Here is a 15,083-nt window from a genome sequence, read left to right as displayed (position 1 = left end):
TTCCTCATTTCGAGAAATCCACATTCATCACCATTTCAAGGCGGTTGTGAAGAAATAAATAAGAATTAAAGATGAGCTACATGAAGGAAATAAAACCGTGAGTCGTTCTAAAAGTTATACCGACACATTCGCCGAGGAGCAAAAACGACTCGCTTGTGACCGCTGCGGTCGTCAGGATGGCCGAGCGGTCTAAGGCGCTGCGTTCAGGTCGCAGTCTCCTCTGGAGGCGTGGGTTCGAATCCCACTTCTGACATTCTATTGCCCTTGTTGGAGCCCCACCCGGTTTCCCATTTTGGTAGAGATGAGGTCTGGCAGCTGTGCATGCCGGCCTCCAGAATCCAGCTGTCTTCTGCAAGCATGACTGCCCAAGGCCCTGGCGTTGGGCCAGTGGCGCAATGGATAACGCGTCTGACTACGGATCAGAAGATTCTAGGTTCGACTCCTGGCTGGCTCGATGGTGCTTTTACTCCTTCCTCCCACACGTTGGGTGTCTGCTGTCCTGCGTCAACATGCCTCAGTAGAGCAGAGGACGCACGCCAGGCTCTGATTGCTCAGATGGCGGAGCGCAGGACTGCAGGCAGACAAATTAGCCCGGAGGCAGTGGAGCTTTGCCTCTTGGAGGTACTGCGAACCTTGCCTTCGAAGCCAGCTTTGCGCATAACCCGGCAAGTGAAAAAGGCAAGCGCACGTCAAAAGAGAATTCCCTGACCGGGAATCGAACCCGGGCCGCGGCGGTGAGAGCGCCGAATCCTAGCCACTAGACCACCAGGGAGGGCACGCTGACTCTCAGACCGTGGATGCCCGGCACACTGTGCGGATGGGAAATGGGTCTTAAGTCTCAAAGTAGGCGACAAAAAGTCACCCTGCCCCGTGTGAGGCTCGAACTCACGACCTTCAGATTATGAGACTGACGCGCTGCCTAACTGCGCCAACGAGGCACGCCCAGACCGATGGTGCCTGGGTGGCCCCTTGCGTCTGGTTGCGTGGCATTTTGTGCGCCACCAGCGAGGAAACTCCTGCGAGGAGAGCACGACTGGGCTTCTTGCACTCTGGCTACCCACACTGAGGACCTTCTCATTCTTAATTGGTTACAAATACAGAAATAACTTCAATGAGACACAGAGGGGCTATGTCATGCCCAGGGTTCCTATCGTCTTTTAAATGGTGTCGAGAATGGCACGCCTGCCGTTGCTGGACGATCTTGGCGCACGTGCTCTCAGTCTAGATAAAACCCATGATAAATAAACACTTACATTAGACACATTTGACACAGCTGACAGATTAATGGAATAACGTTACATATCCACAATGCAAAGTCCCAGTTACTCAGTGATCACGTGTTTGGCTCGTCTTTAGCCACATTATCAAAGGGAAAACTTTAATTGTGCTACAGTTGAAAGACTGTCCAATGTAAGCTGGTGACGTGTTCCACGTATTAGAATCTGTTAAAGAACAAGCTCTGCTGCCATTGCCTGTGGCAGTAAACTGTACTTCGCACTCACCTCTTGAAGAATCCCTTGTTTGCCTTGTGTGCTCGAGACACAATACCACCGGTTCTTTTAAGGATGTCACCGCCGTATGGTTAAGAGTTGTCTACATTAGAAGGCAACTGTGAACCATAAAGCGGCAGTGAAACGTACAGAGATGGCGCTTTTTCGTTATATTGCAATGATGGCATCCATCCGCATTTGAGCAAGTATTTTCATTGCGGGTTCATGTAGAACGAGAATGGCTATTCCTTTTTGTGACCCAGTTCTAATACAGTATGAGAAAGGGGGAACGGATCGTTGGCGTTGGGCCAGTGGCGCAATGGATAACGCGTCTGACTACGGATCAGAAGATTCTAGGTTCGACTCCTGGCTGGCTCGATGGTGCTTTTACTCCTTCCTCCCACACGTTGGGTGTGCCTGCTGTCCTGCGTCAACATGCCTCAGTAGAGCAGAGGACGCACGCCAGGCTCTGATTGCTCAGATGGCGGAGCGCAGGACTGCAGGCAGACAAATTAGCCCGGAGGCAGTGGAGCTTTGCCTCTTGGAGGTGCTGCGAACCTTGCCTTCGAAGCCAGCTTTGCGCATAACCCGGCAAGTGAAAAAGGCAAGCGCACGTCAAAAGAGCATTCCCTGACCGGGAATCGAACCCGGGCCGCGGCGGTGAGAGCGCCGAATCCTAGCCACTAGAACACCAGGGAGGGCACGCTGACTCTCAGACCGTGGATGCCCGGCACACTGTGCGGATGGGAAATGGGTCTTAAGTCTCAAAGTAGGCGACAAAAAGTCACCCTGCCCCGTGTGAGGCTCGAACTCACGACCTTCAGATTATGAGACTGACGCGCTGCCTAACTGCGCCAACGAGGCACGCCCAGACTGATGGTGCCTGGGTGGCCCCTTGTGTCTGGTTGCGTGGCATTTTGTGCGCCACCAGCGAGGAAACTCCTGCGAGGAGAGCACGACTCGGCTTCTTGCACTCTGGCTACCCACACTGAGGACCTTCTCATTCTTAATTGGTTACAAATACAGAAATAACTTCAATGAGACACAGAGGGGCTATGTCATGCCCAGGGTTCCTATCGTCTTTTAAATGGTGTCGAGAATGGCACGCCTGCTGTTGCTGGACGATCTTGGCGCACGTGCTCTCAGTCTAGATAAAACCCATGATAAATAAACACTTACATTAGACACATTTGACACAGCTGACAGATTAATGGAATAACGTTACATATCCACAATGCAAAGTCCCAGTTACTCAGTGATCACGTGTTTGGCTCGTCTTTAGCCACATTATCAAAGGGAAAACTTTAATTGTGCTACAGTTGAAAGACTGTCCAATGTAAGCTGGTGACGTGTTCCACGTATTAGAATCTGTTAAAGAACAAGCTCTGCTGCCATTGCCTGTGGCAGTAAACTGTACTTCGCACTCACCTCTTGAAGAATCCCTTGTTTGCCTTGTGTGCTCGAGACACAATACCACCGGTTCTTTTAAGGATGTCACCGCCGTATGGTTAAGAGTTGTCTACATTAGAAGGCAACTGTGAACCATAAAGCGGCAGTGAAACGTACAGAGATGGCGCTTTTTCGTTATATTGCAATGATGGCATCCATCCGCATTTGAGCAAGTATTTTCATTGCGGGTTCATGTAGAACGGGAATGGCTATTCCTTTTTGTGACCCAGTTCTAATACAGTATGAGAAAGGGGGAACGGATCGTTGTATGCAAAACCACTTTGACAGGCATCCGTTACAGGGCAAATGGAGACGGGCTGTGTGCTTTTGGCAAATGAAAGGCTTCGGGCACATTGTTCCTCATTTTGAGAAATCCACATTCATCACCATTTCAAGGCGGTTGTGAAGAAATAAATAAGAATTAAAGATGAGCTACATGAAGGAAATAAAACCGTGAGTCGTTCCAAAAGTTATACCGACACATTCGCCGAGGAGCAAAAACGACTCGCTCGTGACCGTTGCGGTCGTCAGGATGGCCGAGCGGTCTAAGGCGCTGCGTTCAGGTCGCAGTCTCCTCTGGAGGCGTGGGTTTGAATCCCACTTCTGACATTCTATTGGCCTTGTTGGAGCCCCACCCGGTTTCCCATTTTGGTAGAGATGAGGTCTGGCAGCTGTGCATGCCGGCCTCCAGAATCCAGCTGTCTTCTGCAAGCATGACTGCCCAAGGCCCTGGCGTTGGGCCAGTGGCGCAATGGATAACGCGTCTGACTACGGATCAGAAGATTCTAGGTTCGACTCCTGGCTGGCTCGATGGTGCTTTTACTCCTTCCTCCCACATGTTGGGTGTCTGCTGTCCTGCGTCAACATGCCTCAGTAGAGCAGAGGACGCACGCCAGGCTCTGATTGCTCAGATGGCGGAGCGCAGGACTGCAGGCAGACAAATTAGCCCGGAGGCAGTGGAGCTTTGCCTCTTGGAGGTGCTGCGAACCTTGCCTTCGAAGCCAGCTTTGCGCATAACCCGGCAAGTGAAAAAGGCAAGCGCACGTCAAAAGAGCATTCCCTGACCGGGAATCGAACCCGGGCCGCGGCGGTGAGAGCGCCGAATCCTAGCCACTAGACCACCAGGGAGGGCACGCTGACTCTCAGACCGTGGATGCCCGGCACACTGTGCGGATGGGAAATGGGTCTTAAGTCTCAAAGTAGGCGACAAAAAGTCACCCTGCCCCGTGTGAGGTTCGAACTCACGACCTTCAGATTATGAGACTGACGCGCTGCCTAACTGCGCCAACGAGGCACGCCCAGACCGATGGTGCCTGGGTGGCCCCTTGCGTCTGGTTGCGTGGCATTTTGTGCGCCACCAGCGAGGAAACTCCTGCGAGGAGAGCACGACTGGGCTTCTTGCACTCTGGCTACCCACACTGAGGACCTTCTCATTCTTAATTGGTTACAAATACAGAAATAACTTCAATGAGACACAGAGGGGCTATGTCATGCCCAGGGTTCCTATCGTCTTTTAAATGGTGTCGAGAATGGCACGCCTGCCGTTGCTGGACGATCTTGGCGCACGTGCTCTCAGTCTAGATAAAACCCATGATAAATAAACACTTACATTAGACACATTTGACACAGCTGACAGATTAATGGAATAACGTTACATATCCACAATGCAAAGTCCCAGTTACTCAGTGATCACGTGTTTGGCTCGTCTTTAGCCACATTATCAAAGGGAAAACTTTAATTGTGCTACAGTTGAAAGACTGTCCAATGTAAGCTGGTGACGTGTTCCACGTATTAGAATCTGTTAAAGAACAAGCTCTGCTGCCATTGCCTGTGGCAGTAAACTGTACTTCGCACTCACCTCTTGAAGAATCCCTTGTTTGCCTTGTGTGCTCGAGACACAATACCACCGGTTCTTTTAAGGATGTCACCGCCGTATGGTTAAGAGTTGTCTACATTAGAAGGCAACTGTGAACCATAAAGCGGCAGTGAAACGTACAGAGATGATGGCAATGATGGCATCCATCCGCATTTGTGCAAGTATTTTCATTGCGGGTTCATGTAGAACGGGAATGGCTATTCCTTTTTGTGACCCAGTTCTAATACAGTATGAGAAAGGGGGAACGGATCGTTGTATGCAAAACCACTTTGACAGGCATCCGTTACAGGGCAAATGGAGACGGGCTGTGTGCTTTTGGCAAATGAAAGGCTTCGGGCACATTGTTCCTCATTTCGAGAAATCCACATTCATCACCATTTCAAGGCGTTTGTGAAGAAATAAATAAGAATTAAAGATGAGCTACATGAAGGAAATAAAACCGTGAGTCGTTCCAAAAGTTATACCGACACATTCGCCGAGGAGCAAAAACGACTCGCTCGTGACAGCTGCAATCGTCAGGATGGCCGAGCGGTCTAAGGCGCTGCGTTCAGGTCGCAGTCTCCTCTGGAGGCGTGGGTTTGAACCCCACTTCTGACATTCGGTTGCCCTTGTTGGAGCCCCCCGTGCTGTGTATTGTGGTTTCTTTCGAGGGAGCGTACTTTTTAAAGAAGGCAGGAGACAGGCACGCGGGGGACCACCCGGTTTCCCATTTTGGTAGAGATGAGGTTTGGCAGCTGTGCATGCCGGCCTCCAGAATCCAGCTGTCTTCTGCAAGCATGACTGCCCAAGGCCCTGGCGTTGGGCCAGTGGCGCAATGGATAACGCGTCTGACTACGGATCAGAAGATTCTAGGTTCGACTCCTGGCTGGCTCGATGGTGCTTTTACTCCTTCCTCCCACACGTTGGGTGTCTGCTGTCCTGCGTCAACATGCCTCAGTAGAGCAGAGGACGCACGCCAGGCTCTGATTGCTCAGATGGCGGAGCGCAGGACTGCAGGCAGGCAAATTAGCCCGGACGCAGTGGAGCTTTGCCTCTTGGAGGTGCTGCGATCCTTGCCTTCGAAGCCAGCTTTGCGCATAACCGGGCCGGTGAAAAAGGCAAGCGCACGTCAAAAGAGCGTTCCCTGACCGGGAATCGAACCCGGGCCGCGGCGGTGAGAGCGCCGAATCCTAGCCACTAGACCACCAGGGAGGGCACGCTGACTCTCAGACCGTGGATGCCCGGCACACTGTGCGGATGGGAAATGGGTCTTAAGTCTCAAAGTAGGCGACAAAAAGTCACCCTGCCCCGTGTGAGGCTCGAACTCACGACCTTCAGATTATGAGACCGACGCGCTGCCTAACTGCGCCAACGAGGCACGCCCAGACCGATGGTGCCTGGGTGGCCCCTTGGGTCTGGTTGCGTGGCATTTTGTGCGCCACCAGCGAGGAAACTCCTGCGAGGAGAGCACGACTGGGCTTCTTGCACTCTGGCTACCCACACTGAGGACCTTCTCATTCTTAATTGGTTACAAATACAGAAATAACTTCAATGAGACACAGAGGGGCTATGTCATGCCCAGGGTTTCTATCGTCTTTTAAATGGTGTCGAGAATGGCACGCCTGCCGTTGCTGGACGATCTTGGCGCACGTGCTCTCAGTCTAGATAAAACCCATGATAAATAAACACTTACATTAGACACATTTGACACAGCTGACAGATTAATGGAATAACGTTACATATCCACAATGCAAAGTCCCAGTTACTCAGTGATCACGTGTTTGGCTCGTCTTTAGCCACATTATCAAAGGGAAAACTTTAATTGTGCTACAGTTGAAAGACTGTCCAATGTAAGCTGGTGACGTGTTCCACGTATTAGAATCTGTTAAAGAACAAGCTCTGCTGCCATTGCCTGTGGCAGTAAACTGTACTTCGCACTCACCTCTTGAAGAATCCCTTGTTTGCCTTGTGTGCTCGAGACACAATACCACCGGTTCTTTTAAGGATGTCACCGCCGTATGGTTAAGAGTTGTCTACATTAGAAGGCAACTGTGAACCATAAAGCGGCAGTGAAACGTACAGAGATGGCGCTTTTTCGTTATATTGCAATGATGGCATCCATCCGCATTTGAGCAAGTATTTTCATTGCGGGTTCATGTAGAACGGGAATGGCTATTCCTTTTTGTGACCCAGTTCTAATACAGTATGAGAAAGGGGGAACGGATCGTTGGCGTTGGGCCAGTGGCGCAATGGATAACGCGTCTGACTACGGATCAGAAGATTCTAGGTTCGACTCCTGGCTGGCTCGATGGTGCTTTTACTCCTTCCTCCCACACGTTGGGTGTGCCTGCTGTCCTGCGTCAACATGCCTCAGTAGAGCAGAGGACGCACGCCAGGCTCTGATTGCTCAGATGGCGGAGCGCAGGACTGCAGGCAGACAAATTAGCCCGGAGGCAGTGGAGCTTTGCCTCTTGGAGGTGCTGCGAACCTTGCCTTCGAAGCCAGCTTTGCGCATAACCCGGCAAGTGAAAAAGGCAAGCGCACGTCAAAAGAGCATTCCCTGACCTGGAATCGAACCCGGGCCGCGGCGGTGAGAGCGCCGAATCCTAGCCACTAGACCACCAGGGAGGGCACGCTGACTCTCAGACCGTGGATGCCCGGCACACTGTGCGGATGGGAAATGGGTCTTAAGTCTCAAAGTAGGCGACAAAAAGTCACCCTGCCCCGTGTGAGGCTCGAACTCACGACCTTCAGATTATGAGACTGACGCGCTGCCTAACTGCGCCAACGAGGCACGCCCAGACTGATGGTGCCTGGGTGGCCCCTTGCGTCTGGTTGCGTGGCATTTTGTGCGCCACCAGCGAGGAAACTCCTGCGAGGAGAGCACGACTCGGCTTCTTGCACTCTGGCTACCCACACTGAGGACCTTCTCATTCTTAATTGGTTACAAATACAGAAATAACTTCAATGAGACACAGAGGGGCTATGTCATGCCCAGGGTTCCTATCGTCTTTTAAATGGTGTCGAGAATGGCACGCCTGCTGTTGCTGGACGATCTTGGCGCACGTGCTCTCAGTCTAGATAAAACCCATGATAAATAAACACTTACATTAGACACATTTGACACAGCTGACAGATTAATGGAATAACGTTACATATCCACAATGCAAAGTCCCAGTTACTCAGTGATCACGTGTTTGGCTCGTCTTTAGCCACATTATCAAAGGGAAAACTTTAATTGTGCTACAGTTGAAAGACTGTCCAATGTAAGCTGGTGACGTGTTCCACGTATTAGAATCTGTTAAAGAACAAGCTCTGCTGCCATTGCCTGTGGCAGTAAACTGTACTTCGCACTCACCTCTTGAAGAATCCCTTGTTTGCCTTGTGTGCTCGAGACACAATACCACCGGTTCTTTTAAGGATGTCACCGCCGTATGGTTAAGAGTTGTCTACATTAGAAGGCAACTGTGAACCATAAAGCGGCAGTGAAACGTACAGAGATGGCGCTTTTTCGTTATATTGCAATGATGGCATCCATCCGCATTTGAGCAAGTATTTTCATTGCGGGTTCATGTAGAACGGGAATGGCTATTCCTTTTTGTGACCCAGTTCTAATACAGTATGAGAAAGGGGGAACGGATCGTTGTATGCAAAACCACTTTGACAGGCATCCGTTACAGGGCAAATGGAGACGGGCTGTGTGCTTTTGGCAAATGAAAGGCTTCGGGCACATTGTTCCTCATTTCGAGAAATCCACATTCATCACCATTTCAAGGCGGTTGTGAAGAAATAAATAAGAATTAAAGATGAGCTACATGAAGGAAATAAAACCGCGAGTCGTTCCAAAAGTTATACCGACACATTTGCCGAGGAGCAAAAACGACTCGCTCGTAACCGCTGCGGTCGTCAGGATGGCCGAGCGGTCTAAGGCGCTGCGTTCAGGTCGCAGTCTCCTCTGGAGGCGTGGGTTCGAATCCCACTTCTGACATTCTATTGCCCTTTTTGGAGCCCCACCCGGTTTCCCATTTTGGTAGAGATGAGGTCTGGCAGCTGTGCATGCCGGCCTCCAGAATCCAGCTGTCTTCTGCAAGCATGACTGCCCAAGGCCCTGGCGTTGGGCCAGTGGCGCAATGGATAACGCGTCTGACTACGGATCAGAAGATTCTAGGTTCGACTCCTGGCTGGCTCGATGGTGCTTTTACTCCTTCCTCCCACACGTTGGGTGTGCCTGCTGTCCTGCGTCAACATGCCTCAGTAGAGCAGAGGACGCACGCCAGGCTCTGATTGCTCAGATGGCGGAGCGCAGGACTGCAGGCAGACAAATTAGCCCGGAGGCAGTGGAGCTTTGCCTCTTGGAGGTGCTGCGAACCTTGCCTTTCGAAGCCAGCTTTGCGCATAACCCGGCAAGTGAAAAAGGCAAGCGCACGTCAAAAGAGCATTCCCTGACCGGGAATCGAACCCGGGCCGCGGCGGTGAGAGCGCCGAATCCTAGCCACTAGACCACCAGGGAGGGCACGCTGACTCTCAGACCGTGGATGCCCGGCACACTGTGCGGATGGGAAATGGGTCTTAAGTCTCAAAGTAGGCGACAAAAAGTCACCCTGCCCCGTGTGAGGCTCGAACTCACGACCTTCAGATTATGAGACTGACGCGCTGCCTAACTGCGCCAACGAGGCACGCACAGACTGATGGTGCCTGGGTGGCCCCTTGCGTCTGGTTGCGTGGCATTTTGTGCGCCACCAGCGAGGAAACTCCTGCGAGGAGAGCACGACTCGGCTTCTTGCACTCTGGCTACCCACACTGAGGACCTTCTCATTCTTAATTGGTTACAAATACAGAAATAACTTCAATGAGACACAGAGGGGCTATGTCATGCCCAGGGTTCCTATCGTCTTTTAAATGGTGTCGAGAATGGCACGCCTGCTGTTGCTGGACGATCTTGGCGCACGTGCTCTCAGTCTAGATAAAACCCATGATAAATAAACACTTACATTAGACACATTTGACACAGCTGACAGATTAATGGAATAACGTTACATATCCACAATGCAAAGTCCCAGTTACTCAGTGATCACGTGTTTGGCTCGTCTTTAGCCACATTATCAAAGGGAAAACTTTAATTGTGCTACAGTTGAAAGACTGTCCAATGTAAGCTGGTGACGTGTTCCACGTATTAGAATCTGTTAAAGAACAAGCTCTGCTGCCATTGCCTGTGGCAGTAAACTGTACTTCGCACTCACCTCTTGAAGAATCCCTTGTTTGCCTTGTGTGCTCGAGACACAATACCACCGGTTCTTTTAGGGATGTCACCGCCGTATGGTTAAGAGTTGTCTACATTAGAAGGCAACTGTGAACCATAAAGCGGCAGTGAAACGTACAGAGATGGCGCTTTTTCGTTATATTGCAATGATGGCATCCATCCGCATTTGAGCAAGTATTTTCATTGCGGGTTCATGTAGAACGGGAATGGCTATTCCTTTTTGTGACCCAGTTCTAATACAGTATGAGAAAGGGGGAACGGATCGTTGTATGCAAAACCACTTTGACAGGCATCCGTTACAGGGCAAATGGAGACGGGCTGTGTGCTTTTGGCAAATGAAAGGCTTCGGGCACATTGTTCCTCATTTCGAGAAATCCACATTCATCACCATTTCAAGGCGGTTGTGAAGAAATAAATAAGAATTAAAGATGAGCTACATGAAGGAAATAAAACCGCGAGTCGTTCCAAAAGTTATACCGACACATTTGCCGAGGAGCAAAAACGACTCGCTCGTAACCGCTGCGGTCGTCAGGATGGCCGAGCGGTCTAAGGCGCTGCGTTCAGGTCGCAGTCTCCTCTGGAGGCGTGGGTTCGAATCCCACTTCTGACATTCTATTGCCCTTTTTGGAGCCCCACCCGGTTTCCCATTTTGGTAGAGATGAGGTCTGGCAGCTGTGCATGCCGGCCTCCAGAATCCAGCTGTCTTCTGCAAGCATGACTGCCCAAGGCCCTGGCGTTGGGCCAGTGGCGCAATGGATAACGCGTCTGACTACGGATCAGAAGATTCTAGGTTCGACTCCTGGCTGGCTCGATGGTGCTTTTACTCCTTCCTCCCACACGTTGGGTGTCTGCTGTCCTGCGTCAACATGCCTCAGTAGAGCAGAGGACGCACGCCAGGCTCTGATTGCTCAGATGGCGGAGCGCAGGACTGCAGGCAGACAAATTAGCCCGGAGGCAGTGGAGCTTTGCCTCTTGGAGGTGCTGCGAACCTTGCCTTCGAAGCCAGCTTTGCGCATAACCCGGCAAGTGAAAAAGGCAAGCGCACGTCAAAAAAGCATTCCCTGACCGGGAATCGAACCCGGGCCGCGGCGGTGAGAGCGCCGAATCCTAGCCACTAGACCACCAGGGAGGGCACGCTGACTCTCAGACCGTGGATGCCCGGCACACTGTGCGGATGGGAAATGGGTCTTAAGTCTCAAAGTAGGCGACAAAAAGTCACCCTGCCCCGTGTGAGGCTCGAACTCACGACCTTCAGATTATGAGACTGACGCGCTGCCTAACTGCGCCAACGAGGCACGCCCAGACCGATGGTGCCTGGGTGGCCCCTTGAGTCTGGTTGCGTGGCATTTTGTGCGCCACCAGCGAGGAAACTCCTGCGAGGAGAGCACGACTGGGCTTCTTGCACTCTGGCTACCCACACTGAGGACCTTCTCATTCTTAATTGGTTACAAATACAGAAATAACTTCAATGAGACACAGAGGGGCTATGTCATGCCCAGGGTTCCTATCGTCTTTTAAATGGTGTCGAGAATGGCACGCCTGCCGTTGCTGGACGATCTTGGCGCACGTGCTCTCAGTCTAGATAAAACCCATGATAAATAAACACTTACATTAGACACATTTGACACAGCTGACAGATTAATGGAATAACGTTACATATCCACAATGCAAAGTCCCAGTTACTCAGTGATCACGTGTTTGGCTCGTCTTTAGCCACATTATCAAAGGGAAAACTTTAATTGTGCTACAGTTGAAAGACTGTCCAATGTAAGCTGGTGACGTGTTCCACGTATTAGAATCTGTTAAAGAACAAGCTCTGCTGCCATTGCCTGTGGCAGTAAACTGTACTTCGCACTCACCTCTTGAAGAATCCCTTGTTTGCCTTGTGTGCTCGAGACACAATACCACCGGTTCTTTTAAGGATGTCACCGCCGTATGGTTAAGAGTTGTCTACATTAGAAGGCAACTGTGAACCATAAAGCGGCAGTGAAACGTACAGAGATGGCGCTTTTTCGTTATATTGCAATGATGGCATCCATCCGCATTTGAGCAAGTATTTTCATTGCGGGTTCATGTAGAACGGGAATGGCTATTCCTTTTTGTGACCCAGTTCTAATACAGTATGAGAAAGGGGGAACGGATCGTTGGCGTTGGGCCAGTGGCGCAATGGATAACGCGTCTGACTACGGATCAGAAGATTCTAGGTTCGACTCCTGGCTGGCTCGATGGTGCTTTTACTCCTTCCTCCCACACGTTGGGTGTGCCTGCTGTCCTGCGTCAACATGCCTCAGTAGAGCAGAGGACGCACGCCAGGCTCTGATTGCTCAGATGGCGGAGCGCAGGACTGCAGGCAGACAAATTAGCCCGGAGGCAGTGGAGCTTTGCCTCTTGGAGGTGCTGCGAACCTTGCCTTCGAAGCCAGCTTTGCGCATAACCCGGCAAGTGAAAAAGGCAAGCGCACGTCAAAAAAGCATTCCCTGACCGGGAATCGAACCGGGGCCGCGGCGGTGAGAGCGCCGAATCCTAGCCACTAGACCACCAGGGAGGGCACGCTGACTCTCAGACCGTGGATGCCCGGCACACTGTGCGGATGGGAAATGGGTCTTAAGTCTCAAAGTAGGCGACAAAAAGTCACCCTGCCCCGTGTGAGGCTCGAACTCACGACCTTCAGATTATGAGACTGACGCGCTGCCTAACTGCGCCAACGAGGCACGCCCAGACTGATGGTGCCTGGGTGGCCCCTTGCATCTGGTTGCGTGGCATTTTGTGCGCCACCAGCGAGGAAACTCCTGCGAGGAGAGCACGACTCGGCTTCTTGCACTCTGGCTACCCACACTGAGGACCTTCTCATTCTTAATTGGTTACAAATACAGAAATAACTTCAATGAGACACAGAGGGGCTATGTCATGCCCAGGGTTCCTATCGTCTTTTAAATGGTGTCGAGAATGGCACGCCTGCTGTTGCTGGACGATCTTGGCGCACGTGCTCTCAGTCTAGATAAAACCCATGATAAATAAACACTTACATTAGACACATTTGACACAGCTGACAGATTAATGGAATAACGTTACATATCCACAATGCAAAGTCCCAGTTACTCAGTGATCACGTGTTTGGCTCGTCTTTAGCCACATTATCAAAGGGAAAACTTTAATTGTGCTACAGTTGAAAGACTGTCCAATGTAAGCTGGTGACGTGTTCCACGTATTAGAATCTGTTAAAGAACAAGCTCTGCTGCCATTGCCTGTGGCAGTAAACTGTACTTCGCACTCACCTCTTGAAGAATCCCTTGTTTGCCTTGTGTGCTCGAGACACAATACCACCGGTTCTTTTAAGGATGTCACCGCCGTATGGTTAAGAGTTGTCTACATTAGAAGGCAACTGTGAACCATAAAGCGGCAGTGAAACGTACAGAGATGGCGCTTTTTCGTTATATTGCAATGATGGCATCCATCCGCATTTGAGCAAGTATTTTCATTGCAGGTTCATGTAGAACGGGAATGGCTATTCCTTTTTGTGACCCAGTTCTAATACAGTATGAGAAAGGGGGAACGGATCGTTGGCGTTGGGCCAGTGGCACAATGGATAACGCGTCTGACTACGGATCAGAAGATTCTAGGTTCGACTCCTGGCTGGCTCGATGGTGCTTTTACTCCTTCCTCCCACACGTTGGGTGTGCCTGCTGTCCTGCGTCAACATGCCTCAGTAGAGCAGTGGATGCACGCCAGGCTCTGATTGCTCAGATGGCGGAGCGCAGGACTGCAGGCAGACAAATTAGCCCGGAGGCAGTGGAGCTTTGCCTCTTGGAGGTGCTGCGAACCTTGCCTTCGAAGCCAGCTTTGCGCATAACCCGGCAAGTGAAAAAGGCAAGCGCACGTCAAAAGAGCATTCCCTGACCGGGAATCGAACCCGGGCCGCGGCGGTGAGAGCGCCGAATCCTAGCCACTAGACCACCAGGGAGGGCACGCTGACTCTCAGACCGTGGATGCCCGGCACACTGTGCGGATGGGAAATGGGTCTTAAGTCTCAAAGTAGGCGACAAAAAGTCACCCTGCCCCGTGTGAGGCTCGAACTCACGACTTTCAGATTATGAAACTGACGCGCTGCCTAACTGCGCCAACGAGGCACGCCCAGACTGATGGTGCCTGGGTGGCCCCTTGTGTCTGGTTGCGTGGCATTTTGTGCGCCACCAGCGAGGAAACTCCTGCGAGGAGAGCACGACTCGGCTTCTTGCACTCTGGCTACCCACACTGAGGACCTTCTCATTCTTAATTGGTTACAAATACAGAAATAACTTCAATGAGACACAGAGGGGCTATGTCATGCCCAGGGTTCCTATCGTCTTTTAAATGGTGTCGAGAATGGCACGCCTGCTGTTGCTGGACGATCTTGGCACACGTGCTCTCAGTCTAGATAAAACCCATGATAAATAAACACTTACATTAGACACATTTGACACAGCTGACAGATTAATGGAATAACGTTACATATCCACAATGCAAAGTCCCAGTTACTCAGTGATCACGTGTTTGGCTCGTCTTTAGCCACATTATCAAAGGGAAAACTTTAATTGTGCTACAGTTGAAAGACTGTCCAATGTAAGCTGGTGACGTGTTCCACGTATTAGAATCTGTTAAAGAACAAGCTCTGCTGCCATTGCCTGTGGCAGTAAACTGTACTTCGCACTCACCTCTTGAAGAATCCCTTGTTTGCCTTGTGTGCTCGAGACACAATACCACCGGTTCTTTTAAGGATGTCACCGCCGTATGGTTAAGAGTTGTCTACATTAGAAGGCAACTGTGAACCATAAAGCGGCAGTGAAACGTACAGAGATGGCGCTTTTTCGTTATATTGCAATGATGGCATCCATCCGCATTTGAGCAAGTATTTTCATTGCGGGTTCATGTAGAACGGGAATGGCTATTCCTTTTTGTGACCCAGTTCTAATACAGTATGAGAAAGGGGGAACGGATCGTTGTATGCAAAACCACTTTGACAGGCATCCGTTACAGGGCAAATGGAGACGGG

The 15,083-nt window shown here is 51.0% G+C and overlaps 29 non-coding genes across 29 annotated transcripts; 14 read left to right on the top strand and 15 right to left on the bottom strand.

Moving 5' to 3' along the window:
* Window positions 1-170: 170 nt before the first annotated feature.
* Window positions 171-253, top strand: trnal-cag (transfer RNA leucine (anticodon CAG)). Its single transcript has one exon. It is a non-coding gene; the product is annotated as a tRNA-Leu (tRNA).
* Window positions 254-381: 128 nt separating this feature from the next.
* Window positions 382-454, top strand: trnar-acg (transfer RNA arginine (anticodon ACG)). Its single transcript has one exon. It is a non-coding gene; the product is annotated as a tRNA-Arg (tRNA).
* Window positions 455-700: 246 nt separating this feature from the next.
* trnae-cuc (transfer RNA glutamic acid (anticodon CUC)) lies at window positions 701-772 on the bottom strand. Its single transcript has one exon. It is a non-coding gene; the product is annotated as a tRNA-Glu (tRNA).
* A 92-nt stretch (window positions 773-864) lies between these two features.
* trnam-cau (transfer RNA methionine (anticodon CAU)) lies at window positions 865-938 on the bottom strand. The gene has a single exon. It is a non-coding gene; the product is annotated as a tRNA-Met (tRNA).
* Window positions 939-1,795: 857 nt separating this feature from the next.
* Window positions 1,796-1,868, top strand: trnar-acg (transfer RNA arginine (anticodon ACG)). Its single transcript has one exon. It is a non-coding gene; the product is annotated as a tRNA-Arg (tRNA).
* A 412-nt stretch (window positions 1,869-2,280) lies between these two features.
* On the bottom strand, window positions 2,281-2,354 carry trnam-cau (transfer RNA methionine (anticodon CAU)). Its single transcript has one exon. It is a non-coding gene; the product is annotated as a tRNA-Met (tRNA).
* Window positions 2,355-3,465: 1,111 nt separating this feature from the next.
* trnal-cag (transfer RNA leucine (anticodon CAG)) lies at window positions 3,466-3,548 on the top strand. The gene has a single exon. It is a non-coding gene; the product is annotated as a tRNA-Leu (tRNA).
* Window positions 3,549-3,676: 128 nt separating this feature from the next.
* trnar-acg (transfer RNA arginine (anticodon ACG)) lies at window positions 3,677-3,749 on the top strand. The gene has a single exon. It is a non-coding gene; the product is annotated as a tRNA-Arg (tRNA).
* Window positions 3,750-3,995: 246 nt separating this feature from the next.
* Window positions 3,996-4,067, bottom strand: trnae-cuc (transfer RNA glutamic acid (anticodon CUC)). Its single transcript has one exon. It is a non-coding gene; the product is annotated as a tRNA-Glu (tRNA).
* Window positions 4,068-4,159: 92 nt separating this feature from the next.
* On the bottom strand, window positions 4,160-4,233 carry trnam-cau (transfer RNA methionine (anticodon CAU)). The gene has a single exon. It is a non-coding gene; the product is annotated as a tRNA-Met (tRNA).
* Window positions 4,234-5,329: 1,096 nt separating this feature from the next.
* Window positions 5,330-5,412, top strand: trnal-cag (transfer RNA leucine (anticodon CAG)). The gene has a single exon. It is a non-coding gene; the product is annotated as a tRNA-Leu (tRNA).
* Window positions 5,413-5,615: 203 nt separating this feature from the next.
* On the top strand, window positions 5,616-5,688 carry trnar-acg (transfer RNA arginine (anticodon ACG)). Its single transcript has one exon. It is a non-coding gene; the product is annotated as a tRNA-Arg (tRNA).
* Window positions 5,689-5,934: 246 nt separating this feature from the next.
* Window positions 5,935-6,006, bottom strand: trnae-cuc (transfer RNA glutamic acid (anticodon CUC)). The gene has a single exon. It is a non-coding gene; the product is annotated as a tRNA-Glu (tRNA).
* A 92-nt stretch (window positions 6,007-6,098) lies between these two features.
* On the bottom strand, window positions 6,099-6,172 carry trnam-cau (transfer RNA methionine (anticodon CAU)). The gene has a single exon. It is a non-coding gene; the product is annotated as a tRNA-Met (tRNA).
* Window positions 6,173-7,029: 857 nt separating this feature from the next.
* On the top strand, window positions 7,030-7,102 carry trnar-acg (transfer RNA arginine (anticodon ACG)). The gene has a single exon. It is a non-coding gene; the product is annotated as a tRNA-Arg (tRNA).
* A 412-nt stretch (window positions 7,103-7,514) lies between these two features.
* On the bottom strand, window positions 7,515-7,588 carry trnam-cau (transfer RNA methionine (anticodon CAU)). Its single transcript has one exon. It is a non-coding gene; the product is annotated as a tRNA-Met (tRNA).
* A 1,111-nt stretch (window positions 7,589-8,699) lies between these two features.
* On the top strand, window positions 8,700-8,782 carry trnal-cag (transfer RNA leucine (anticodon CAG)). The gene has a single exon. It is a non-coding gene; the product is annotated as a tRNA-Leu (tRNA).
* Window positions 8,783-8,910: 128 nt separating this feature from the next.
* Window positions 8,911-8,983, top strand: trnar-acg (transfer RNA arginine (anticodon ACG)). The gene has a single exon. It is a non-coding gene; the product is annotated as a tRNA-Arg (tRNA).
* A 249-nt stretch (window positions 8,984-9,232) lies between these two features.
* Window positions 9,233-9,304, bottom strand: trnae-cuc (transfer RNA glutamic acid (anticodon CUC)). Its single transcript has one exon. It is a non-coding gene; the product is annotated as a tRNA-Glu (tRNA).
* A 92-nt stretch (window positions 9,305-9,396) lies between these two features.
* trnam-cau (transfer RNA methionine (anticodon CAU)) lies at window positions 9,397-9,470 on the bottom strand. The gene has a single exon. It is a non-coding gene; the product is annotated as a tRNA-Met (tRNA).
* A 1,111-nt stretch (window positions 9,471-10,581) lies between these two features.
* On the top strand, window positions 10,582-10,664 carry trnal-cag (transfer RNA leucine (anticodon CAG)). Its single transcript has one exon. It is a non-coding gene; the product is annotated as a tRNA-Leu (tRNA).
* A 128-nt stretch (window positions 10,665-10,792) lies between these two features.
* On the top strand, window positions 10,793-10,865 carry trnar-acg (transfer RNA arginine (anticodon ACG)). Its single transcript has one exon. It is a non-coding gene; the product is annotated as a tRNA-Arg (tRNA).
* Window positions 10,866-11,111: 246 nt separating this feature from the next.
* On the bottom strand, window positions 11,112-11,183 carry trnae-cuc (transfer RNA glutamic acid (anticodon CUC)). The gene has a single exon. It is a non-coding gene; the product is annotated as a tRNA-Glu (tRNA).
* A 92-nt stretch (window positions 11,184-11,275) lies between these two features.
* trnam-cau (transfer RNA methionine (anticodon CAU)) lies at window positions 11,276-11,349 on the bottom strand. Its single transcript has one exon. It is a non-coding gene; the product is annotated as a tRNA-Met (tRNA).
* An 857-nt stretch (window positions 11,350-12,206) lies between these two features.
* trnar-acg (transfer RNA arginine (anticodon ACG)) lies at window positions 12,207-12,279 on the top strand. The gene has a single exon. It is a non-coding gene; the product is annotated as a tRNA-Arg (tRNA).
* A 412-nt stretch (window positions 12,280-12,691) lies between these two features.
* Window positions 12,692-12,765, bottom strand: trnam-cau (transfer RNA methionine (anticodon CAU)). Its single transcript has one exon. It is a non-coding gene; the product is annotated as a tRNA-Met (tRNA).
* Window positions 12,766-13,622: 857 nt separating this feature from the next.
* Window positions 13,623-13,695, top strand: trnar-acg (transfer RNA arginine (anticodon ACG)). The gene has a single exon. It is a non-coding gene; the product is annotated as a tRNA-Arg (tRNA).
* A 248-nt stretch (window positions 13,696-13,943) lies between these two features.
* trnae-cuc (transfer RNA glutamic acid (anticodon CUC)) lies at window positions 13,944-14,015 on the bottom strand. Its single transcript has one exon. It is a non-coding gene; the product is annotated as a tRNA-Glu (tRNA).
* A 92-nt stretch (window positions 14,016-14,107) lies between these two features.
* Window positions 14,108-14,181, bottom strand: trnam-cau (transfer RNA methionine (anticodon CAU)). Its single transcript has one exon. It is a non-coding gene; the product is annotated as a tRNA-Met (tRNA).
* Window positions 14,182-15,083: the final 902 nt, after the last annotated feature.

This window comes from Paramisgurnus dabryanus, chromosome 13 (assembly GCF_030506205.2).
Source record: "Paramisgurnus dabryanus chromosome 13, PD_genome_1.1, whole genome shotgun sequence".
NCBI lineage: Eukaryota > Metazoa > Chordata > Actinopteri > Cypriniformes > Cobitidae > Paramisgurnus > Paramisgurnus dabryanus.
Note: the sequence above shows the minus strand (reverse complement) of the source record. Positions and strands in the feature narration are given on the sequence as shown.